The 9,096-nt window shown below is 46.9% G+C and overlaps 1 protein-coding gene, 1 long non-coding RNA gene and 2 other non-coding genes across 7 annotated transcripts in view; all 4 read left to right on the top strand.

The window, feature by feature from the left end:
* The first annotated feature begins 1,199 nt into the window (after nt 1-1,199).
* SNHG3 (small nucleolar RNA host gene 3 (non-protein coding)) lies at nt 1,200-4,492 on the top strand. Its single transcript, NR_038066.1, has 3 exons — nt 1,200-1,292; nt 3,312-3,344; nt 4,014-4,492. It is a non-coding gene; the product is annotated as a small nucleolar RNA host gene 3 (non-protein coding) (long non-coding RNA).
* LOC112207094 (small nucleolar RNA SNORA73 family) lies at nt 2,561-2,765 on the top strand. The gene has a single exon (XR_002941565.1). It is a non-coding gene; the product is annotated as a small nucleolar RNA SNORA73 family (small nucleolar RNA).
* Nucleotides 3,743-3,946, top strand: LOC112207093 (small nucleolar RNA SNORA73 family). The gene has a single exon (XR_002941564.1). It is a non-coding gene; the product is annotated as a small nucleolar RNA SNORA73 family (small nucleolar RNA).
* A 642-nt stretch (nt 4,493-5,134) lies between the features above and the next one.
* The window catches only part of RCC1 (regulator of chromosome condensation 1), a 29,288-nt gene continuing 25,326 nt past the window's right edge, over nt 5,135-9,096 (top strand). Inside the window, exon 1 of one of the 4 annotated variants that reach the window (XM_063792773.1) lies at nt 5,135-5,205. The gene's annotated coding sequence lies outside the window, so the exon portion shown is untranslated. Of the gene's footprint in view, nt 5,284-9,096 lie in introns of all 4 variants that reach the window. The other 3 variants (XM_063794296.1, XM_063794670.1, XM_063793025.1) reach the window with 3 other exon arrangements.

The raw sequence follows: 9,096 nt of genomic DNA, 5'->3' as shown, positions 1-9,096 counted from the left end.
TCCTTCCAGCCTGGGCGACAGAGCGAGACTCCGTCTCAAAAAAAAAAAAAAAAAAAAGTCCAGGTGCGCTGGCTCATGCCTGTAATCTCAGCACTTTGGAGGCCGAGGCGGGTGGATTGCTTGAGGTCAGGAGTTCGAGACCAGCCTGGCCAAGATGGTGAAACCCCGTCTTGCTAAAAATACAAAAATTAGCCAGGCACGGTGGCGGGCGCCTGTAATCCCAGCTACTGGGGAGGCCGAGGCAGGAGAATCGCTTGAACCCGGGAGGCGGGGGTTGCAGTGAGCCGAGACCACGCCATTCCACTCTAGCCTGGGTGACAGAGCAAAACTCCATCTCGAAAAAAAAAGAAAGAGTATAGGGCAGTGCTTTTAATTACATTCATTCACACTGTTGTGCAATGGAGTTTTTTATTTTTTATTTTTATTTATTTTTATCCGCGCCAGGCCTGGAGTTTTTAAACTTTTATCTGATTCGTCTAGGGGCACTTTCATCTTATTTACCTTCACATTTATCAAATTATTCCTTTCACAGGTGACAGAGCAGATTCAATTCCTTTTGATACTCCGTATTTCTCTATATGTATTTTTTTCCATTCTGCATTCTTATTATTCCAACGTTTTACTTATTTATTTATTTGGAGAGAGAGTTTCGCTCTGTCGACCAGGATGGAATGCATCGGCGCGATCTCGGCTCACTGCAACCACCGCCTCCCAGGTTCAAACGATTCTCATGCTTCAGCCTCCCGAGTAGCTGGGACTGGAGGTGCGCGGCACCATGCCCGGCTTATGTTTTGTATTTTTTGTAGAGACGGGGTTTCGCCATGATGCCCAGGCCGGTCTCGAACTCCTGGCCTCGAGCGATCCGCCCCTCACGGCCTTCAGAGCTGCTGTAATCACAGGCGTGAGCCACCGCGTTCGACTCTTCCAAAAACTTTTTGGCCAGTTTATCTAAGGGCATATCCTACAGACTGAGTCCAGTGATTGCACAGAAGTACACGTCCTCTGCAGCTACATACCTACAAACCTATTTCTGTAACGTACATTCCCCAGCAAGGTCCCGCGGGAAGGATCCACTACCGCGAGAGGCCTCCCAGCCAGGAAGGGGTGGGGCTCAATCTGCAGTAGATTCCCAGAAGCCTCAGTGAGTTTCTGATTCTCTAACTGCGCATGCTTCTGCGCACGCGCAATAGACATTCCAGGACTTCCGGGCACTTCGTAAGGTTTAAATAAGGATGCTTCGCGTTCGCTCTCCCTCTTGGAGACAGATTCGCAGTGGTCGCTTCTTCTCCTTGGTAAGTGTGATCAGATGCTTGCCACCGGAGTTATGGGTCTAATGCTATAGATCAGTAGCCGAGCTTCCCTAGGAGGATCATATAGTATTTTATTTACTTACTTTTTTTTTTTTTTTTGAGACGGAGTCGGTTTGTCACGCAGGCTGGACTGCAGTGCTCGTTGCAACCTCCGCCTGCCGGGTTCTAGCGATTCTCGTGCCTCAGCCTCTCCAGCAGCTGGAATTACAGGCACGTGCCACCACGCCCGGCCAATTTTTGTATTCTTAGTGGAGACGGGGTTTCGCTATGTTGGTCAGGCTGGTTTTGAACTCCTGATCTCCGGTGATCCACCACCCTCGGCCTTCCAAAGTGCTGGGATTACAGGCGTGAGACACCGCGCCTGGCCGGAAATCATGTAATTTAAAACTATATATGGGTGTCTTAGGCGGCATCCGTCCCAACTCTAAAGTACGCGTTAGACGGTCCTGGGCCAGAAGTGGGCCATGGAGACCTCGGGACCCGCAGGGCTGCCGCCCGACCCGGCGACCCTCTGAAGGTGCACCGCCACCCCCATTGTTTATCTTACTGCCTCATAGTAGGCACATTGTCGTTCTCAATAGAATTGCACAGTTTTATTCTGGATCCCCATTTGCCTTTAAGAATTTTCTCAATTTTTCTTTTTCTTTATTTGATCGTACCACTGCAACCTCCGCCTGCTGGGCTCCAGCATTTCTCCTGCCGCAGCCTCCCGAGTAGCTGGCACTACAGGCGTGTACCACCACGCCTGGCTTATTTTTGTATTTTTAGTAGAGACGGGATTTCACCATGTTGGCCAGGCTGGTCTCCAACTCCTGACCTTGTGGTCCGCCACGCCAGGCCGAAGATTTTCATAATTTGGAAGCATTACGTTTCGTAATTATGCTTTCTCGTATTTTTGTGATTTGGGTCATTTTTATTTTTATATTTTTAGGATTACAGGCGTGAGCCATCGTGCCTCGCCGATTTGGGGGTAATTAACAAGTCCACGTGTTTCATTTGAATTTAGGATAGCTGGGCCTAATTGTTGTCTTTGCTTCTGCGGTACCTTCCGCATCGTACTAACCGCCTATTGTAAAGTAATTAGAATAGCTGAATATGCATGTTACCAGTCTAGAAACCGATTTTTTTTTAACACCCCACTGTGGACAGGGTGGAAACTCGTTTGCTTTCTTGTTTAAGATCTGTAGTAACATGAATGGATGAAATTGTTTCCTATTAGATTCTGTAAATTTATGCGTTACACTGATTGTCCAACGTGGATACACCCGGGAGGTCACTCTCCCCGGGCTCTGTCCAAGTGGCGTAGGGGAGCATAGGGCTCTGCCCCATGATGTACAGTCCCTTTCCACAACGTTGAAGATGAAGCTGGGCCTCGTGTCTGCGCCTGCATATTCCTACAGCTTCCCAGAGTCCTGTGGACAATTACTGGGGAGACAAACCATGCAGGAAACAGCTCTTCTAGAGCACTGAATCTGGATTGAAGTCTTTTTTTTTTTTTTTTTTTTTTTTGGAGATGGAGTCGCTCTGTTGCCCAGGCTGGAGTGCAGTGGCGCACTCCATTGCCTCTGCCTCCCGGGTTCAAGTGATTATGCTAAGTGATTCTCCTGCCTCGGCCTCCTGAGTAGCTGGGATTACAGGCCCCCGCCACCACGCCCGGCTAATTTTTGTATTTTTAGTAAAGACAGGGTTTCACCATGTTGGTCAGGCTGGTCTCAAACTCCTGACCTCGTGATCCGCCAGCCTCTGGCCTCCCAAAATGCTGGGATTACAGGCGTGAGCCACCACACCTGGCTGGATTGAAGTCTTAATACATGTTTAAGAAAAATTGGCTAAAAAGTAGCCAGGCATGATGATAGGTAGCTGGAGGAAGGAGAATCGCTGGAGCCCAGGAGTGACCTATGATTGTGCCACTGTACTCCAACCCCAGACGATAGCATGAGGCCCCTCGTTGAAAAAGTTTAGGGTTTTGCTGTACTAATAGATTAATATATTGTTTTGCAGGATTTGTTAAGGATTCCAAGTAACTCTTATTTGGTAAGTAAATCTGCTAATTGTTTTTTGCTTATCAGCTCTTTGTCAATGATTTCTGTAATGGAAATAGGATTGAAGAGACTTTTATTCTAGTTGGTCAGGATTTACCTCTGAGGCATTTAATCATTCTCAGAGCAATAGCCAAATATCGACTTTGCTGCATTTTTGTAGGCATGTTGACATAACTTCAACATATGCTCTGTTCTGTAAAAATTGCTTTTTTTAGTCAGCTCATTAAAAGTGCAAAGTAGTAAAAGTTGCCCTAGTGAACTGTAGGAAGCCTAATTGGCTTTATCTACATGTGTAGCCTGAGCTGAGAAAGATACTAGCCCTTGAAAATACTGTGGGTGATTAGCAATATTGGATTTGTCAGTTACTCCAATTCCTCACTAATGAGCATTCCAACGTGGATACCCTGGGAGGTCACTCTCCCCAGGCTCTGTCCAAGTGGCATAGGGGAGCTTAGGGCTCTGCCCCATGATGTACAGTCCCTTTCCACAACGTTGAAGATGAAGCTGGGCCTCGTGTCTGCGCCTGCATATTCCTACAGCTTCCCAGAGTCCTGTGGACAATGACTGGGGAGACAAACCATGCAGGAAACATATCTAGTATACTAGATTTTAAGTTGAAGTAGGATCTTCAGGAGTCTAATCATTATTTCTTTTCTTTTAGGAGAGAAGACGATCTGCACTTCGCATTTTGACATTGACATTTAATTTTAGGGTCCTTTATATAGAAGGGAGAGTAGGTAAACTGATTTTTTTTAACAGGGAGGGTTTGACAATCTTTGGCAGACTTGGAGCAAAAGATTGAGGTGCATTTCATGCCTCCTTTTGAGAGTCTTGCTGTGTCGCCCAGGCTGTAGTGCAGTGGCGCGATCTTGGCTGCAAACTCAGCCTCCCAAGTAGCTGGGATTACAAACGTAAGCCACCACGCCCAGCCCTCATACCTCTTTTAAAAGTCGACCTGTTTTGCAGAAAGTCTGCTGTTTTGTACTAAAGGCTTTGGAATTTGGCATTTAGCTAGGAATGCACATTCTTACACCTCATTCATACTTTAAGAACCACAGAAGTGACTCTGCTTGGCCAGAAGGCACTTCCGCCTCCCAGGTTCAGGCGATTCTCCTGCCTCAGCCTCCCAAGTAGCTGCGACTACAGGCGTGTAGCACCGCACCTGGCTAATTTTTGTATTTTTAGTAGAGATGAGGTTTCACCATATTGGCCAGGCTGTTCTCAACTCCTGACCTCGTGATCCGCCCGCCTCAGCCTCCTAAAGTGCTGGGATTACAGCCGTGAGCCACCCTGCCCGGCCACTTTTGTATGATTTCTAATGTATTTGTAATTTACCTAACAAATTGCCTAATCTGCTATGTTAATGTATTTATGAATTAAAATAAATATGACTGCATGTTTCTGGTTCATTTTTGTGGAGGTGGCTGTGGTGACATCAGCCAAGAATCTGAATGGTACTGTTGAAGGAAACTAGCATGATAGCTTCAGTTCTAAAGGCCCTGAAACCTAGTCTCAGGTGGGTCCCCCTTGGGTTCACTTTATATTGGCAGTTTATTGGGAAAATGGGTATTAGGTCCTGACCAATAGGACCGTAAGTCTGGGTTGAGTGCAAGATGAGTTAGACCGATTCTTTAGCTTCCTGCAATGTAGTGGAGGAAAAATCGATGGTAGCAATGGGAGGTTGTATCCCTAGCTGATGAGTTGTATGATCCTCTACTACCTGGTGCACCTCCGCCTGAAGATTGCCAGAATTGCTTGCCTCATGACGTGAGTCATAATGGAAACTTTGTCAAGCCCCCTGCACTGGCTGCCAACATAAATGTTCAGTACCCTGAAGGGGGATCATCTAGAAGGTAAAGTGACCTACTGGCATAGGGAAGTGGGACAGCCGTTAAGCCATTTGGAACTTGATGGGGACAGGTTTGAGAGAGGTGGGTGAGATTGGAGTTTGGTGGACTGTAGAGCTTGCTTGTCAAGGTGTTGAGGGCAGGGTTGGTTGGAGAATGGAAGCTAGTTACTAGCTATGATTGTGGGGGAACACAGCTTGATTTTTCTTACAAGCTAAGAGGAGTGAGGCAGTGTTTAAGAGGGCATCTTAAATGCAGCCAGACTTGGTGGCTCACGCCCGTAATCCCACCACTTAGGCTGAGGCAGGCGGGTCACAACATCTAGAGATCCTGGCCAACGTGGTGAAACCCTGTCTGTACTAAAAATACAAAATAACTGGGCATGGTGGTGTGCACCTGTAGGAGGCTGAGGCAGAATTGCTGGAACCCGGGAGATGGAGGTTGTACTGAGCTGAGACCTTGCCACTGCGCTCCAGCCTGGTGACAAGAGTTAAGTCTCAAAAAAAGGCATCTTTCTAAAGCAGTTGTATTTGTGCTTACCTGTGCCAGGCACTGTTCTAGGTAAGCACTAAGTGGGCTTTAATACAGCATATTCCAATGGGGAATCCCAGGAACCAAAAGACTAATTGTCCAAGTCCACAACTAGAAGTGGCACCTCTGCAGAAACAAGCATCAAATTCCCTGCTCAGGAAGAAGCCAGATGAGTCAGTCCCATTCGTCTGTGTATGCCCAGTCCCATCCGTGTCCTGCTGTAACTACATAGATCTCACCTGAGTAAAGTGATTTTTTTCTGAACCAGTGGTTTTAGTATGTTTTCAATCCATATTCTCAGGTGGGTTTGGGTAACTGCAGTGCTGGGCAGGAAATGAATGAATTTCTATTGACTTGCAAGGTACAGGTGAAGCAAAGCTGTCAGTAGGTGTTCAGGTCCCACTCTGCTAAACTTCATCTTGCAATACCCCTTTCTTAGACTTTCCAAACAGGCACTTCTGGCCTTGTTCTTTGTGTAGGCAGACAGTATTGGTTGCCTATCTTAGGAGTACTAGACTGGGTTTGAATCCTGATCCCACCACTTGCTGTTCATGAGACTTTGGGTGAGTTACTCAGCCCCTCTGCCTCAATTTCATGTTCACAAAATAAGAATGATAAACTACCTCATAGAGTTGTAATAAGGACAAAGGAGTTGGTATTTGTGAAAAGCTTCTTAGGGTCTCTAGATGGAGTGCGGCAGCATGATCACTTATTAAATAACATTCTTTTGTGACTTCTCAGGAACCAAGGATACAGTATCCAATTTTTTGTTTTTGGTTTTTTTTTTTTTGAGAGGGAGTCTCGCTCTGTCGCCCAGGCTGGAGTGCAGTGGCACAATCTCAGCTCACTGCAAGCTCCGCCTCCCGGATTCACACCATTCTCCAGCCTCAGCCTCCCCAGCAGCTGGGACTACAGGTGCGCGCTGCCACACCCGGCTAATTTTTTTGTATTTTTAGTAGAGAAGGGGTTTCACCATGTTAGCCAGGATGGTCTCCATCTCCTGACCTCGTGATCCGCCCGCCTCGGCCTCCCAAAGTGCTGGGTTTACAGGCGTCAGCCACCATGCCCAGCTTTTTTTTTTTTTGAGATCGAATCTCACTCTGTCTCCAGGAGGGAGTGCAATGGAGCCATCTTGGCTTGCTGCAACCTCCACCTCCCGGGTTCCAGCAATTCTCCCACCTCAGCCTCCCAAGTAGCTGGGATTACAGGCGCACGCCACCATGCCCGGCTAATTTTTTTTGCATTTTTTAGTAGAGACGGGTTTCACCATGTTAGCCAGGCTGGTCTCGAACTCCTGACCTCAAGTGATCCACCTGCCTCAGCATCCCAAAGTGTTGGGATTACAGGCGTAAGCCACTGCGCCTAGCCTCAAGCCTGATCTCTTTTTTTTTTTTTTTTTTTTTTTTGAGATGGAGTCTTTGTCTCCCAGGCTGGAGTGTAGTGGCGTGATCTCAGCTCACTGCTACCTCTGCTTCCTGGGTTCAAGCGATTCTCCTGCCTCAACCTCCCAAGTAGCTGGGATTACAAGCGCCTGCACCGCACCCGGCTAATTTTTGTTTTTTTTTTTTCAGTAGAGACAGGGTTTCACCATGTTGGCCAGGCTGGTCTCAAAACTCCTGACCTCAGGTGATCCACCCGCCTTGGCCTCCCGAAGCACTGGGATTACAGGCATGAGCCACCACGCCCGGCAGAGCCTGATCTCTTAGCCACTATCCTCACCTCCCCTTTCCCTAAGGATCCACAATGGCCTCACTGGCTCTTGAAGGCAGGCTGGCACCTTGATCATTCTTCATGGTCATTAGTATTCTGATCTGGTTATTTTCCATTTTATGTCCATCTAACCTACTTGGAGGATCCTCAAGAGACTGCATATGTAAACTCAGTACTTATTCTTGTACTGTGCCTGCCATATAGCAAGCACTGGCTGATTTAATTTTTCTGTGTTCTTTTTTATTGATTTGTTTTTATCTTTATTATTTTCTTTCCTCTGCTTATTTTGGGGTTAGTTTGCTCATCTATTCCTAGTTTCTTAAGCTAGTAGCTGAGCTCATTGATTGGAGACCTTTCTTTTTTTCTAATGTAGGCATTTAGTGCTATAAATTTCCTCCAGATACTGTTAACAACACACAAATTCTGGTATGTTTTGTTTTCATTTTAATTCATTTCAAAATATTTTTGAGTTCCTTTTCTATTCTTTGATCTATGGGCTACTTGAAAGTGTATTATTGTTGTTGTATTAGTGTTGTTCAAATCTATCCTTGCTAGTTTCTTTTTTTTGGAGACTGCGTCTCCAAAGGCTGGAGTGCAGTGGCACAATCTTGGCTCACTGCAAGCTCCGCCTCCTGGGTTCACACCATTCTCCTGCCTCAGCCTCCCCAGCAGCTGGGACTACAGGTGCCTGCCACCATGCCCTGCTAATTTTTTGTAGAGACGGGGTTTCACCATGGTCTCAATCTCCTGACCTTGTGATCCACCCGCCTCGGCCTCCCAAAGTGCTGGGATTACAGGTGTGAGCCACTGCGCCCAGCCTCTTTTGTTTTTTTAGACAAGAGTCTCACTCTGTTGCCAAAGCCAGAGTGCAGTGGCACAATCTCAGCTCACTGCAACTTCTGCCTCCGGAGTAGCTGGAATTACAGTCACGCACCACCACGCCCAGCTAATTTTTTTGTATTTTTAGTAGAGATGGGGTTTGCGCGGCTGAAGTGCAGTGATGCGATCTCAGCTCACTGCAACCTCTGCCTCCCAGGTTCAAGCAATTTTCATGCCTCAGCCTCTGGAGCAGCTGGTACTACAGCATGCACCACCATGCCTGGCTAATTTTTTTGTATTTTAGTAGAGATGGGGTTTCACCATGTTGCCCAGGCTGGTCTCAAACTCCTGAGCTCAGGCAGTCCGCCTGCCCTGACCTCCCAAAGTGCTAGAATTACAGGCATGAGCCACCGTGCCTGGCCTTATTTTAAAATTTTATTTCTTGTAGGTAACATGTTGGGTTTTTCAATATGACAGTCTATGCCTTTTAATTGGAGTGTTTTAGGCCATTTACTTTTTTTTTTAAGACAGGGTCTCACTCTGTCACCCAGGCCAGAGTTCAGTGGCAAGATTATAACTCACTGCAGCCTTAAACTGGGACTCCTGGGCTCAAGCCATCCTCCCAGCTCGGTCTCCTGAGTAGTGAAGACCACAGGCATGTGCCACTATGGCTGGCTAAATTTTGTATTTTTTGTAGAGACAAGGTCTCATAATGTTGTCCCAGCTGGTCTTGACCTCCAGGGCTCAAGCAATCCTCCCACCTTGGCCTCCCAAAGTGCTGGGAATACAGACATGAGTCACCATGCCCAGCCATATTATACATTTTTAACTTACAAT

The sequence above is a fragment of the Pan troglodytes genome, chromosome 1 (assembly GCF_028858775.2).
Source record: "Pan troglodytes isolate AG18354 chromosome 1, NHGRI_mPanTro3-v2.0_pri, whole genome shotgun sequence".
Taxonomy (NCBI): domain Eukaryota; kingdom Metazoa; phylum Chordata; class Mammalia; order Primates; family Hominidae; genus Pan; species Pan troglodytes.
The sequence above is the reverse complement of the archived record's forward strand: the minus strand, read 5'-3'. Positions and strand labels throughout refer to the sequence as shown.